Source organism: Urocitellus parryii, chromosome 9 (genome assembly GCF_045843805.1).
Source record: "Urocitellus parryii isolate mUroPar1 chromosome 9, mUroPar1.hap1, whole genome shotgun sequence".
Classification (NCBI taxonomy): domain Eukaryota; kingdom Metazoa; phylum Chordata; class Mammalia; order Rodentia; family Sciuridae; genus Urocitellus; species Urocitellus parryii.
The window spans coordinates 15,294,000-15,300,044 of NC_135539.1; positions in this window are offsets into that span (position 1 = coordinate 15,294,000).

The following is a 6,045-nucleotide window of genomic DNA, read 5'->3' on the forward strand; positions in this document are numbered from 1 at the left end:
CTGCTCTTCCAAGAAACAAATTAAAACTTTAGCCATAAATCAGGCATTGATCAGGAATGTATTGCCCCAAATAAATATTTGGTAACATAGTTTAACAAACTGATTGTATATTGTGTTTTTGGTTCTAATTGTTAACATACATGAGACTGAAAGGAGTAAATGAGTATCAGCGTTGATTTGGAGTATGTCTCAGCCATTATATACTTATGTTCCTTTCTACCTTGGAAAGGTGAAGCTCCTCATGCACAACGCACAGTGGGGAAATCTGAGCCTTAAAACACTGGATTCTAAAAAGGTAAGTTAAGGAATACAGGAAGACAATACTGATGGAAAGACAAATTGAGAATGAGTTTGGGATATCAGCAAGATGACAAGAACTCTCCAGGTCTCATGTCTACTATCCCTATCCCAAATGTCAACTTGAACAACTCTCCACATGCACATAAGTGAAGGAAACTAAGGGAGAGATTACCTTGCTTGGGTGTAGCACAACTGAGATGCACTGAAGAAGGTGGGAAGGAGAGTTCTATATTACCCACATCACATCTTGTCCGAGGACAGGGAAGCAAGCAGCACACTCTGCCTTGAACCATAAACCAGCACTGAGAAGAGGCCCCCATGGGCCCAGACTCTGCCTTGAACCATAAACCAGCACTGAGAAGAGGCCCCCATGGGCCCAGACTCCAGGCCAGTACCCATAGACTGAGCCCCAAGACCTGCCCAGTGGACTTGATACCTGGGCTGTCCTACCACTGGGCCAGTCTCAGGCCTGTCCTAAGAGCCAGGCCAGCATAGTAGACTAGAGCTCTGGACTACTCCCAGTATTATCTGGCCCCCCACATAGGTTTCAGGTCCACTCTAGTGCTAGGTTGGCACCATAGGCTCAGGCATCAAGAAGCACATGCTCCAAGTTTATCCAATGACAGGCTGGCCCCTATGGCCCCACCCTCCACATCTGTCCCTATAGCCCCATGCCTGAGTGTGGGAGGCCATCCTTGCACATGATAAAACCCGAGTAGACCCAAAGTCCAGGCCTATCCCAGTTAATTCAGCACTGGGCCAGTTCCCATGAATCCAGGCTTCAAGACCACCCCTGAAGAGCCTGGTTCCAGCCAGCAACCACATACATTCTGTAGGCCAGTCCACAAGCCCCCAAGCTTGAAAAGCAGCCCCTGTGGATCCATGGGGTGCCCTACTCAGCCCTAGCACCTGGTCAGCCCTGGTCAGCCCTGGTGGATGCAATCAACTGGTCCATCCCAGTGGTTCCAGGACTAACCTCACAGACCTAGGTGCCAGGCCCATCCACCTACCGACCAATTCACACTGGGTCAGCCTGCCCCAAAATTCCAACCACAAACTTGCCTAGAATCTCTGAACAGGCTGAACTAGCGAAGGTTTTCCCAGATAGTCAGTCCGAAAAGATGGGAACAAGTTCTTATTTCAAGTGCACAGGCATCAAGAACAATTAGGCAAAACATTGATACCACCAAAGGAACAAAAGTAAGCACCAGAAACTGGAAAGATCTACAAACTTCCTGATAAAGAATTCAGACTCCTTGGCAAACTGCAAGAAAATAGAGAACAATTTTTAAAATATCAGTGAAACTATAACCAGTATGAGAAATGGTTTAAAAAATCAAATTCCAGAGTTGAGTTGAAAAGTATAATGAATAAAATGAAAAATTTAAGAGTGCCAAAACTATTCTGTCAGTAGAATTGATCAAGCAGAAGAAAATCTGTGAAGGCAAGGTTATTTGAAAATACTTAGTTAAAAAAAAAAAAAAAAGCTTACATGATTTTAGGGGGCAGCATCAAGAGCAATAATCATACGAGTTCTAGAAAGAGAAGAGAGTCACGGGGATACAGGAATAGAAAGATTATTTAAGGATAGCAGAAAACTTTCCAAATCTGGAAAAAGAAACAAATATTCAGGTACAGGAAAATCAAAGTTCTCTGATCAGATTCAATTCAAAAAAGAATACACTAAGACACTTTTTTTTTTTTTTTTTTTTTTTTTTTAACAAACAGCAGATCCAGGTTCCAGGACTAACCTCACACAGCAAAGAGTCAAAAATCAAAAAGGGTTTTAAAAACAAGAAAAAAGATCACATCTAAGGGCATTCTAATAAGACTAATTCCATGAGGTTTCTCTACAGAAACCTTATGAGGCAGGAGGGAGGACAATAATCAAAGTGCCGAAGGAAATCAAAGCAACTCAATTATGAGAAAAGAAACCAATTTAAAAAAAAAAAAAAAAGCAAGAGGAAAAACCCACATAATTACTTCAATGGCGAACAGGTATATGAAAAGATGCTCATCACCACTAATTATCAGGGAAATGCAAATCAATATACCTCCTTACACCTGCTAGAATGGCTATTATCAGAAAAGGGGAATATTTGCACATTATTGATGGGAATGTAAATTAGTAAAACCATGGAGAGTTCTCAAAGAAAAGCAGCAGCCTATGATCCAGGAACACACTACTGGATGTGTACCCAAAAGAAAATGAAGTCAGTACATCAAACTAGATCTGCACTCTCATGTTCACTGCAGCATTATTCACAATGGCCAAGATATGAACTCACCCTGAGGGCCCATCAATAGATGGATTTTCTAAAATACGGTGTACATAGACACACATTGGAATAGTTTCAGCCTTAAAAAAGGCAATCCTGTCATTTGGGACAACATGGATGAACCTGTACATGATATCAAATAAACAAGGCACTGAAAGACAAATACCTCAGGATCTCAGATGTGGAATTCAAAAAAGGATGAATCTGCAAAAGCAGAGAGGATAGTTGTTTCCAGGAGTGGGGATGGGGTGTTAGGGAGATGTTGGTCAGTGACTACAAGATTTCAGTTAGACAAGAGGAGTACTTTAAGAATTCTGTTGTTTAACATGGTAACTTTAGTTAATAACAATATATTGTACTCTTGAGAATTGCTAAGAAATTTTTAAGTGTTCTCACCACACATGTGCACACACACACACACAAGGTAGTACATAATTAATTAGCTCAACTTAGCCATTCTATACTAAATATGTATTTCAAAATATATTGTACACAATACACCAATTTTTGTCAATTAAAAATAACCATAAAACTGATTTTAAAAAGTTGAAGACAACACAAATAAACAGAATGAGACTCCATGATCATCCACTAGACGATACTATTAAAATGTCCATACTATCCAAAACAATCTATGGATTGAACACAATCATTCAAAATTCTGATGACACTTTTTTCATTAAAAAATAAAAACCCTAACTAACCAATGCAATAAAGCAGGCGATCATACTGATTTAAAAATATACCATAGAGCAATAAAAAAACAACATGGTACTGACATAAGATATACCACACATCAAGGAGGAAGGATGGTCTCTTTAATAAACTGGTACTAGGAAAACTGGATACCTGTGTTACCTTACACCCGAGATAACCAATTTATAAAGAGAAAAGTTTCATCTTGGCTCAAAGTTTTTGTAGGCTTCAGTCCAGATTGATGGGGCTTGTGGCTTTAGGTCTGTGGTGAGGTGCACATCATGGCAGAAGCACCTCGCAAGGCAAAATCAGGTATCTTGTGACTGAGAGAGAAAAGGAGGAAGAGGAAGGGACAAGGGTCCCATTATCCCCCTTCAAGACACACCCCCAGTGACCTAAAACCTTCCATTAGGTCCCACCTCTTAAGTTTCCACCACCTTCCTGGAGCGCCACACTGGGACCCACACCTTTTAACACATGGGACTTTGGCAGCCGTTCCAGATCTAAACTACAGCAAAGTTACATGCAAAAGAGTGAAACTGGACCTGAAATGGGTCTTTGGCTAGGACACCAAAACACAGGCAACGAAAGAAAAAAAAAAGAACTGTATCAAACTAAAAAGCTCCTTCACAGCAAAGGAAACAAAATGAAGAGGCAGCCTACAGAGGGTAAGGAAATATTTTCAAACCACATGAGGTAAAATGTAAAGCAGAATAAATAGATACATAAATAAAACACCAACTAACCCACAAGGCTGAGTAGATGAGAGGCATCAAACTTCAGCATGTAAAGAAGAACCTCCAAGGCCTGAAGCTGACATACAAAAACCTCAGAAGGTAGAAGAATATAAATGAAAATCCTAAATGATAAATTCCAGGAGCACACTGAGTAACTTTGCCACAGTGTATATGCAAGAGTGACAACATTAGGAACGACTGCTCATGCTAAGAATAGGTCAAATGAGGAAAATCACCATCATCTCAGATCAAGATGTACAATTCAACAGCACATAAAGAGGATCATTCACCATGACCAAGTGGATTTGTACCTGGAATGCAAAAATGTTTCAATATAAACATATGAACAAATGTGGTACACCATATTAACAGAATGTAGGACAAAAACCAATTATCTCAATGGATGCCAAAAAACCACTGGGCAAAATTCAACATCCTTTTACACTAAAAACTTAATTAGCATAGAAGAATGATAACTCCATAATCAAGGTTATATGCGTTTATAAGCCCAAGCAAACACCATACTCAAGTTAAAAGTTGAAAGCTTTAATTCTGAGAAGAGGAAACAAGGATACCCACTCTAACCACTGCTGTTCAATGTAATAGTACTGGGCGTCCCAACCAGTAAGAGCGATTAGGTGAGAAAAACAAAAGGTATCCAAATGTGGAAAAAAGTCAAATTGCAGTCTATTTGCAGATGATGATTTTATTATATATAGACAACTCCAAGGAAAGCTGAGTATGGTTGTGCATGCCTGTAATCCCAGCTACTCAGGAGGCTGAGGCAGGATTGCATAAGCCCAGGAATTTCGGCCACTGTAGACAACAGCAAGATCCCCATTTCAAAACTAAATAAGAAAAAAATGTTTACTGGCACAAGAATGAGAGAATTGGCATCCTTATCCAGCATTAGTGGAAGAGTGTTCCTAAACAGGAAGATGCAATAGCAAAATGCTCTTATCTTTTTGCCTTTACTTCCAATTTATCTTCTCAACTCACAAATTTTTGATATTATTTATTATGAACTTATAATTTCTAGTAGTATAATAAAATGATCTACTCACTGGGGATTATTTAAGTGAATTATGTTTCTTCAGACTGGGATACTGTATAGCTATTAAAGAATATTAATCATCAGAAATAGATAGCTCAATAAAAACAATTCAGAAAAATGTTTATTTTCTTATTTAAAAATGTGGGATGGTTTTTAAAATGTCATTTAAAATATTTTACTTATTTTTAAAATCTTAATCCAAAAGAAAATTAACTTAGAATCAATGCTCATCTTAATTAAAAAAAATGTTTTTGTCCCTATGATTAAATGACCATGTTTGGAGAATCACATGAAAATTGAAAGACCACCTGTAGAGAAAAGGCACCAGAGGGAGGGAGGCAGGGAGGGAAAGGGGAAATACCGAGGAATGAACTGACCCAATTATACCGTTACGTTATGTGTATGTACAGATACGTAATAAACCCACCATTACATACAATTATAGTGCAACAAAAAATATGGAAAAAATTTTTGACCTACAAGCAACCCAGTTTATATGACTATGGGGGGTAAGGTATGTTTTCTATTTTCCTAGTGTTAATATCTTAATGATGTCAATATAGGTTCATACTATTTAGTCTCAGAATACTTAAAACTTTTTTTACTACTTGATAATGCAAGAATTGGGTAAAGATATGCTTTGTTACATATTTTCTATATGATATCAAAAATTTGTTTAAATATTTTGCTGTTATGATTTTCAAAAAATCACAAAATATATGTACTTATGAAAAAATATTGTCAATTAGTCAAATGTTATTAATTCAGAATCAAGCCAGACATTTTAGAAACAGTACAAATTAGAGAGTATATAAATTTGAAAAATTTTTTTCAATCACATAATTTTAATGAACAATGAGCAACAAATGAGCAGAATTTGTGCTATTAGTTGGGTGTGATGGCACATGCCTGTAATCCCAGTAACTCAGTAGGCTGGGGCAGGAGGATCACAAGTTTGAGGTCAGCCTCAGCAACTTAT